Genomic DNA, 10,835 nt, shown 5'->3' with positions numbered 1-10,835 from the left:
AGGCGTTCGGTTCCCGAGTAAAGCAAAAATTATACAACATTAGTTTTTGGTTTTTATTTACGTTACTTTATGTAAGTTACCATTCTACATTGTTGCTGACGTTAGCTAGGTTAGCAACATAGCGTTAGCTACTACTACGTTACGTTAAGTAACGTTACGTAAGTTACCATGCTTCATCGTTGCTTGTTAGCTACATAGTGTTAGCTACATTAGTTTAAGTAGCTAGCTAGCTAACGATGCTAGCTTTCACATCCCCCCGATGTACTTTACTGCTAGCCTTAACCAGTATTAATTAAATATGCATGTCAACCGGTTAACCCTACAGCTGGCCAATTTGTAAGCAGATAGGGTTAACCTCCTTTGTGTTGCTTGGGTCTATAGGGACTGAACAGCGTCAAACGGCACGCCGTTTCTGCACAATAAATGGCGCGCAAAAACCTTAAAATGCGCTGATATGGCACGCCGAAATGTCCTTAAAAGTGGCGTGCTATTTATACGCTATTCCGTTACGCCATTCCTTGATATCACGTGGGAATGCTACGTGTCGAATGATAAAACCTTTCCTTTGAGCAGTTCAATCTTATATCATTTGATAATACTTTTTTCAAACTTTGTTGATGCTATTTATCAACTTTCTGGACTCCATGAAATAAGAAACATCTTTCTCCCACACATGCACTTAGTGAACCCTCACTTTCAGTTACTTAGAGGTAGGAGATTCTCAGTGTAAAATAAGGTAGGTATTAAGAATGATTCAATATTTTAATTAAGGGGGGGGTGACCTGTGAGAAAGAGAACGCTATACAGCGGAAGTCTTAGTTACAAAAAGTGTAAGAGAGTGAATTTGGTTGAGGTCATTTTAGATTGGCAGGATTCACAAGAGAAGTTTAAAAATAGAGGAGAAAAGAAAACCATTGTCGCGGGAGGGGTTCTTCAAATAGTCCTTGGGAGGGATGGCAGAGGAGAGTCAGAAGACACTTCATTCATTAAACTGATTGATTCATTGTCAGAGTTTCTGTTGGTCTGCGTGTTTAGACAACACCGAACCCAAGAGACTGGGCAGGCGAGGGAGAGAAAGATCAATGGTGTTTTAAGGGAAGAATGAAGTAGGAAGGGAGAAAAAGAGAGCAGCAGGGAAAGTCATATAGAGCCACAACATCCTGCTCATCTACTTTAAATTAAAAAGAAGTAGTCAATAGTCTAAAAATATAATTTCGCTGTTGCATCACATGGTAACATCTGAACAGCATATTGATAATTTCAATCAAGTATTGAATCAAAAATATGATATATTTGATTTTGTTCATATTCACACACACACAAAAATTGCAGAAACAACCACAAAACTGAGAAGAGACGCCAGAAATCTACATTGACAGCAGAAGCACACAAGCATCCCTGACAATGAAATGCAGTCTGACCTCTTCTTCCTAGTTTATATATATATATATAGGCTATATTGTATTTCACAGGCACCAAACATATTGCCACTATGACAATATATATCATTTCAAGAGAAAAAAATTACATTTTCCTCACCCTAAGGCAGGGGTCGGCAAATAAGTCTGGCATCGGGCCAAATTTTTTTCAAGCCATAATTAAATTATTTCAAACTCTTGGATACTCATGTGCACTCAGCTCAGCTCAGTTGGTAGAGTGCGGGACTCCTGTTGAGGGAGTTGTATGATCGATCCCAAAATCCCGCAGACTTTTTTTCTCCCTTGTTAAACAAATTGATTAACCTATAAGGACACTTTTGCACATGCTCACAATGAAGCATGTGTTGCAGTGTGTGTGCGCGTCCCGGCGTTTGATCTGCATTCATAAACCTATGGACACTTACTTTCATTTCCCTCAAGAAATTTAAGGGAATCCAATCACACGTTTCCTGACGGCTGTGTCGAGCAATCCAGAGACTTTTCAAAGAAAAAGCTCTTGAAAAACTTTCACACGCTTTTATTTTGTAGGCACAATCACTTAAAAGGAAGTGAGTAACTGTTGCTGTCATGACTGAGATCTATTTCAGCACCAGCCGCTATCAGTTTATTATTATTATTTATTATTATTTTTTTCCACTATTGAAGCAATAGCCGCGGGCCGCCTATTGCCAGTCACTGCCCTAAGGCATGCTGAGACCATCTCTTTCAGCACGTGACCACTCATCCACATCTTGTGCATCACCCTAGTGGCTTACTTAAACACGTTGGTCTTTTTACATAAAGCACACAATACATTACGCCTGAAGACGCCTACCCAAAGTTTCCCTCTGAACTAGCTATCACACTGAGCACTGAGGCGGTTAAAACACACATAGCCTGTAGGCACTGAAGCTACACTATGAAACTATATGCAACACTTTTTGGTTATTTTCTGATATTACAGCCATCTGCAGGTTTCTTGACTTCTACAGCAGTGCTGGTGCCCTAGTGGTCTTGGCAAGCTGTTCAGGTTTTGCAGAGGTTCAAATATTCATTAAATGTTCAGTTATGGAAAAGAAAATGAGATATTCAGACAGCCGATGACAGCACCAGCTATATTAAACCTAAACTCTTCTGTCTCTGCTGTTAAGGGTTGTTGTATGAACATACAATCAGCATGAAAATGTTCACTGGGCTGTTTTCATGACCTAAACACATGCTGTGTACGAGCCCTCGCTCTGTGTCTGTCTAAAATAACCCATCATGCACACAGCACTGAAAGTTTGCTTCCATTCCCCATGCCAAACCCCAGTTTCTGCTGGGGTCTGCGCCACAGAGAACTGACAAATCTCCTCCGTGGCTTCACCGGGCACCATCTGCATCATCCCTCAAAGCGCCTGGCGGGGCCCACAGAAGCTCCCCCATGAACCCTGGAGGTCAGTTCAGTCCAGCTCTTTTATCTCTCCCCCTAGGTGACAGAGGTTGTGCTCCAACTTGGTGATACCGGCCTTCGCAGAAATCTTCCTTAGGGTCGAACACACACAAGCGGAGATTTTCATTTTCGGTTGACAGACTTATACCGCACCAATATCCATAGACTTTAAACCCTATATAACACCACCTACTAATGCATACCTGAGCTGGATCCAGGCTTTCAGGACAGATGTGTAGAATCAGAAGCACGTGTGATTAATGACCCATAGTGCTCGTTTTTGGCTTCGTGTGGGAAAAAAAAATCACTAAGCTGCCAGTCCTACTTCTCTCTAAGAGCACATCCGCTGACCTCCTCCACAGATGTGAGTTTATACTATTGGCTGGAATGGTGCCACCCCACTCTCAAGGTTGGTCTTTATCCCTGCTTCTGGACAGGCAGGTGTGGGATACCAGCCCTTAGGCAATGATATTGTGACCGAAAATAAATCCACCTGTTTTCCCTGGATATAGGACAGGAAGCCTCTGGGGGGATTAAGTACAGCAAAGTAATGCCACAGGGACGAAGCTGCCAAGTTCGTGATAATCACCACCATGCCCATGTATTGGAGGGAGCGGCCACCTCCACTTCGACATCCCGGGTCAAATCACCCGTAATATGGCCTCCTTGTTCTTAGTGACCCATTCTTGAGGTATGCCTACAGCAATTTAAGCCCTGTCTCTTTCCACTGAGGGCCATTTGTTAGCTGTGAGAGAGAAATGATGTTTTTACACTTGTCGACAATGGCAGGAGAGTCATCCCCCAAAACAGCTCAAAAAATGTCTGTCCTCCATTGCTTGTATCTTGTTCATTCCTAACTAAAATGGGTCATCATCATTGGCAGATAAAAAAGAAATATGGCCTACTTAGCCCTAATTGAGCTGCACATAACTGCTGCAACCACTGCCTGAACAGTAGCCAGTGTGAGGAGTTGACCCCAAACTGAGCAGAGCAGTAAGACCGTGTGAGCAACCGGAACTGGCTCGTTTGAGCTGCTCTCCACCTTTATCTCACACACACACACACACACACACACACAAAAACATCATTATAAGTGAAATAAAATGTTAATACAAAACCCAAGAGCATGTTGGAAAAGAGCAGACAGACACAATGAGGTGAAGCAAAGCTGAAAGCAAAGTCAGAGACAAAAGGGAGCAAAAAAACAATATGTGAAAGAGAAATGACAGAAAGGAGATAAGGTAATGATACTGAGTATTAAAGGTGGAGAGAGTAAATAGGAACGAAGAGGGAGTCTGAATTTGCATGTCAGTTAGTGTCTCCCTTATTTTTTGTTTTATTATCTGTCACAATAACACGTGTATTCTGCCAGGGGTGAACGGGGTAATTATGTGTCCAGTGTATCCACTGATAGGAGATATTAAATTGAACTCAAGAAAAACACATTCACTTCACTGCAATATGACCTTGAAGAGAAAATGGAATAAAAATGTCCACAGTAATAGTTCTCACTAGACACTCCTCTGTAAGCAGGTGGTAATTTAAGAAGAAATGACTGAGCGTGGTTGTCTCAGCTGTACTAGCAGCTAAGATTGCTGTTTGTGACCCAACATTGCTTCGCTGTTCCTTGCAGGTGAGAAACTGGCAACAGCCCTCCTGATTCTGATGTGTCAAATAATGAAGGTAATTAGCTGCACAGGATAGATAGCCAAAACCTAGAGACCAACCACAATGTTCGGCAAAGAGCTAATTAAAAAGCAATTGGCAAGAGATTTTGATACACTCCTATTATTACCTTGCACAGTAGAAAGAAAGACAGCAAATGAATGCCTGGCAGAGGTTTGCTTCTTTTGAATGGTGTTTTTTCGTGGTTCAGCTATCTGCCAGCTGTGAGAATTTCCATGCTGTGCATTAAATGGGACAGACTGAATACTTGGTTATTATTTACTGAGAGATGTACATCCATATTGCCCAACATTTTAAATAAAATTTTCAATAAAGAGTCATTATCAATCCATTGCTTTCCATCTTGCATTAGGGCAGAGTTGTAACTAAACCTTGACTGAGAGACAGATAATCATTGTCTTGTTTTAAACTAAATTATGTGCGCTTATGAGGTGTGCCATCATTCCCTTATATTGTCTGGACTGGTCCCCACAGAGGTCGCTGCAAAGTTTACCTTTGTGCATGCGTATGAACCATGAATACATGTTAACAATATTATAAACACTGTTGCCAGTTGGCGTTTATCATACGTAATAAGTTGGACAGAACACAGTCCTGGAAGTGGCTGGCAAGCAAGACACAGACAGACCAAGATATGGGCTGCCCAGCTAGGTTAACAAGGCAGACTAAAGAGACATGCACTGCAAGCTAGCACACCAACTAGCTTGGAGAGAACACAAGTTTACCTGATTGCTGTTGGCATTCCACTTTAATTGGTGTTTTCTCATCGAAGGTGTAAACATTGACACCCACTTTAATACGAGGCGGGGGCGGGGTCTTTGCATAATACGCAGGGTCCTATGCAACCCATGGTATTTCCGTTTTTTTTAGTTCCAATGAACTATCAAAAAGTACATTTTCCAACTTACCTTACGCTTGCCAATTTTTCTTGCTTCTAACACATCAACTTTGAGGACACAATGTTCACTTGCTGCCTAAAATATCCCACCCACTGCCAGGTGCCATGGTAATGAGATAATCAGTGTTATTCACTTGTCAGTGGTCATAATGTTATGGCTGTCTGTGTGTATATATATAGTATCTGCTTGTTCCAGCTCTTCATTGAAGCTTTATGATACAATGTTTTGTATTGTACAATGTGTACAATATTCAAACAAAAAATGTTTTCAGGTTTTTTAAAAGGCTGCACCATTTCATCAAATGGAAATATTCTAGATGATGTCTACATCATTTATGCACATTTTCACAAGATTCCGCCTGATGTGTTTGGTATAATTGGTAACTTTGGGACCAATATAATTTAAAATACATATCTGTGGGTTTGAACAATGTTTGGCTGCGCAGCAGTCTGCACAAACAGAGTCTGTAATGACAGATCACTGGTCGGTCCATGAGGTTTAAATTGAATAAACATTTGACAAGTTCTCCTGTTTAATATCAGGCCATGTAACAAGCCTCCTTCCTGCCAGAAGACCATGGCTGTATTGTAATCTTAGCCTCGTTCTTTACTACCACCACTTCGTAGACCCACTTTGTCTTGCTCAACCACAACCTTCCCCCAAAGTGTCAAGCAAAAAGTTTCATAGTTGGGGATGCCAAACAGAAGAAGTGATGGGAAGAGAGCTGGTGGAAGATACATGATGGGAGAGTGCGAGAAAGACAAGACAATATTGTAAAAAAGAGAGAAAGGTGCAAAAGGGAGAAGAACAGAAAAGGGTAAATATTAGAAGGACTGATTGACAAGGAAAGGTGAGCTAGTTAGATGCAGAGAGAAGAGAGATATCCGATCAAACATTCAGGTAGTGTGGCCTTGTAAAAAAAAAAGTCCCTGCCAATGAAGAATGCACTCAGCCTGGAATTTATTCATAGATGTATTTATAATGCATACCCACAGAATGAATGGCTTCCCATGCATCTGAGCATAGCAGGTGTGTGCGCTTGTGCCTATACATGCCTGCGCAAAAACGGTGTGTATGAGTGTGTGTATGATTCCCTTCCATGCGCAGTCTCTCTGGGAGACAGGACAAGTGCTGATGGATGAGTGAACGTTTGTTTTAACGAGCCTCCGGAGTGGATTCACCTTGAGAGAGATTTGGTTTCTCACTTTACACTGCTTCTACTGCTGTCTGAAGATATCTGAAGCATACACCATCAGTCTACTGCTTATGTGTGTGTGTGTGTGTGTGTGTGTGTGTGTGCATGCTCATGATGTTTGTTCACCAGTGTGTGTTTTGCTTGTGCATTTTTGTGCACTATGTGTAAGTTTTCTGGTCTGCTTGCATTTCTGGTATACCTGTGTGTGTTAGTGTATGTCTGGCTGGGTGTTGTTTGCATGTGTGAAGTGAGGGCGATGGTGTGTATCTGTGTACTATGAATTATTGATTGGGACCATTCGATTACCCAAAAACCAGTAGTGTAATCTCATTACCAGTCATTTCTGTCATTAGTTTTCTTTATGGATCCTGTGTGTGAATGACCTTAGCAAAAGCCACAGTCTTTGGCCATGTTCATTAAACATAAAGAAAGAAATGTGAAAAGAATCACTCCAATTAAGTGATCATTTCAACTTTGGTTAAAGGGATAGTAATTGATTGTAATCCAATACACTTTTTTTTGTTAAATTCAATGAATATTTCCTCACGGTTTGCTAGCTCTCTACCTTTCATATGAATGTAATTCTTCCCATGTTAAAACACAGAGGATGTGACCTTGGTGTCCTCATACCTGCAGCTCCTGGTTTGCAGGGACTCCTCAGCCAAATGCAGAATTTAATTTCATTGTCATTCCAGTCACTTATTCCAGTTCATGATCTTGCCTTTAGACCGCAGGGTGGCAGAGATAGTTGGGAAAATCCTGGTTCATCCGCCTTGCAGCACATTCTTTAAGAAAGACGCTAATGATGCGTCCCTGTCACAGTTGGAGACCGGAGAGCGTTCCAGGTGCAGAAAGCCCAACGTGAATGAAAAACATGGCTGAGCCTGGTAAACTGATGTTTGTCAAGTGTCAACACAATTGAACTCTCAGCAGTGGCCTTGGTGTTAGTTTCAAAGATTTTTTTAAAAAGCTCCTTTGCAAGCATCGGAAGGGAGAGGCTTTTTGATCTGGGACTGGTGGTTTTGCTGTTGCTCAGCCTGGGATTTTGTATTTTAAATTTAATCTTTTAGTTCTTGATTTATTGTCTTGGTTGATTGTGTGCCATTTTATGTTACAGTTTCTCGATTGTTTACACACACACACACACACATTTTCTGAAAGAATGCCTCATTCTCAGAACTCTACACACAAATCAAAAAAAAAAAAAAAACACACACACAATGGGCAAAATCCCTCAATTCTCCTGCAAAATGAACTTTACATTCAAAATGTCTTCTCAAAATGGTATTTTGTTTTCAAATGACACACAAACCATCATATGAATAGACATTCATAAGAACCAGTTGAACACTGATGTGCTCAATGTAAAACACTATGATGAATGGAAAACACTTCTTCTCCGTTCATCATAATGACTTATGCCTTTTTTTGTTCAGTGTCACACTTACTACAGACAGTACATACATAAGTGTGTTGTAAAATATTTGAGAATATTGTTTTTATACTCAGAACACACAAATACATTTTATTTGTCCCACAAAAACAATGTACACAGTGTACATCCCATTCCCAACCAACACAAAGTTGCACATACAAAACAGAAGAATTTACTGTACACAGTTACAGTAAAAAAATAAACTATGCTGCATCCTCTCTTCTGTTGCAGTCTGGCCACAGCACCTCATCCACATCACAAGCAATGTTTTCCCTGGCCAAGCAGCGGGGGAAATGTCGCCTAGCATGGCGATTCCAGCCATGAAAAGCATCAGCTGCTATATCTCCACATGCATCCTCCATAGCTTGGAAAAGATGTATTCGCGTTTGTGGATTTCGGTCACACACTTTCCATCTCCAGGCAGAAAAAAATTCCTCAATAGGATTGAGGAATGGAGAATATGGAGGGAGATAAACAACTAAAAAGCGTGGGTGGGCAGTGAACCAGTTACGAACAAGAGCAGCCCTGTGGAAACTTACGTTGTCCCAAATGACAACGTACCTGAGCTGCTCTGGGCCATCTACCTGATCTGGTGGAATGAGTGTGTTGTGTAGGGTGTCCAGGAATGTGATCAGATGGGCGGTGTTGTAGGGGCCAAGGGTAGCATGGTGATGGATGACGCCGTGGTGGGCAATCGCTGCACACATTGTGATGTTCCCTTCGTGCTGGCCAGGGACTTCAACAATGGCACGCTGGCCGATGACATTCCTTCCCCTCTTGTCTTTTTGTGAGGTTGAACCCAACCTCATCAATGAAGATCAACTGGTGCTCCACTGCAGCCACCTCTAGCTCAAGGACTCTCTGAAACACACATGACAATATCAGAAATAGACATGGAGTGGTCACTATTGTGAAGCACAATCATTATGATTACAATATTGAAATATGTATAATTTACTGTATACAGTGTTGAGTGTATGCATCAATTGTGGGACTCACTTGCACATAGTTATATCGCAATTCTTTGACTCTTTCTGAATTGTGTTCAAATGGCACCCTGTAGACCTGCTTCATCCTGAGATGATTTCTGCGCAAGACACGGTCCAGTGTTGATAAGCTTACCCTATCAATATTTTGAAATATGTCATTGTTTTCTATTATTTTTCTTTGCATTTGCTGTAATGTTATGGCGTTGTTTTCTAGGACCATGTTTATGTACTCATTGAGTACTGTATTGATATGCAGTACTGCAATTTGCTAGTGAGAGTAGATTTCTTACCTATTCTCATTTCGGAGAGTCCAGATGATGGATGCTACAGTGTACCTGCTCAGATTTGGCTTTACTCTTTGCCCAGCCTCCCTCATTGTTAGACCATGGTTGACCACATGATCAACCAAAGTGGCTCGCATCTCATCAGAGATTACGGACCTTGGCTCTCGCTCTCGCTCTCGCTCTCGCTCTCGCTCTCGCTCTCGCTCTCGCTCTCGCTCTCACTCTCACTCTCACTCTCACTCTCACTCTCACTCTCACTCTCACTCTCACTCCTCTGGCTCTGCCTCTGTTTCCAATGTTGGCATCCATTGCTCCATTGAAGAGCTCACCTGCTGCACTTTTATGCTAAAGCTCTGATTGCTAATTGGAAAACTGTGTGACGGGTGTTTGCCCTTGTGATGAGTCAGTGTGCATATTTGAATGGCAGTGTGTTCCTTGTGAAAACAAGATATTTTCTGCATGAAACTTGTGCCAAAAACAGAGAATTGTGTGTAGTGTGTTGAAAAAAGTGTGTTTTAGAACTGCAATTTGAGTGTAAAGCAGGAATTGTGCTTGTAGTTTAGCAGAATTGGTTCAGGGGGTTGGTGAATGAGTTACATGTTGTGGTCATTGTGTCTCAAGTACCAGAATTTGTGTGTGAACAATTGAGAAAAACTATAATAAATCCCATGGATTTGGTTGTTTTAAAGGTCTTTTTCTGTGGTTTGCCATGCCATCAATTTACATGCAGAACAGGTTTTACTATATGATAGTTACAGTATGTATTATTTTAATTAAATCAGGCAAATATACTTGATGTTGCCTTTTAGTTGATGGTTTAGCCTACCTTTTACAAAATGTGCTTCCATGGGTGCATCAGACAGCTGCCTCTTCATGAATTGGGGGTAGATGGATTTGCTCCGAGTTCACAAGTAGGAACTCTGACTTTGAATGGCGTCCCCTTGTACTTTTTCTAGTTGGAAGTTGAAAATTCCAGAGGTCCGAGTTGTCTGGAACGCAGCATAAGACCTGCCATATCTCCTACTGGAGGGGGATCAATGAAGCATCTAATTGTCTGGCTGTTAATGCTCCATTAAACCGAATTAGAATTAAACATTAAAATAGTCTCCTTAAATAAAAGTCTCATCATGGACGGGTCAGTGGTGCCAATGCAGATCTGTTTTAGGGGTTCTTGACATTTTAAAGATTTTAAGGTTCACATAGGCTATACCCCCAAATATAACAAATTTAACACATTAAGTTTAATAAGTTTTATTTTACTCCCTATACTGGAAGAATATAGCTGTTGTTTTGTTGATTTGATATTAAATTGGACATCTGTTCAGTGTTGGTGTAGTAATGGGGCACATAATGATGGTTACAGTGAAGAGTGAAAACAGTGATTGGAATAGTCACTTTCTCATTGGAATAATTTCCACTGAATGAACCTTTGAGTGAAATTAAACTATTTCTCAATTTTCCGGAGAACCCTTGAGTCTATTTAAAAACCTCTGGGAC

The sequence above is a fragment of the Micropterus dolomieu genome, linkage group LG01, assembly GCF_021292245.1.
Source record: "Micropterus dolomieu isolate WLL.071019.BEF.003 ecotype Adirondacks linkage group LG01, ASM2129224v1, whole genome shotgun sequence".
Lineage (NCBI taxonomy): Eukaryota > Metazoa > Chordata > Actinopteri > Centrarchiformes > Centrarchidae > Micropterus > Micropterus dolomieu.
Note: the sequence above shows the minus strand (reverse complement) of the source record.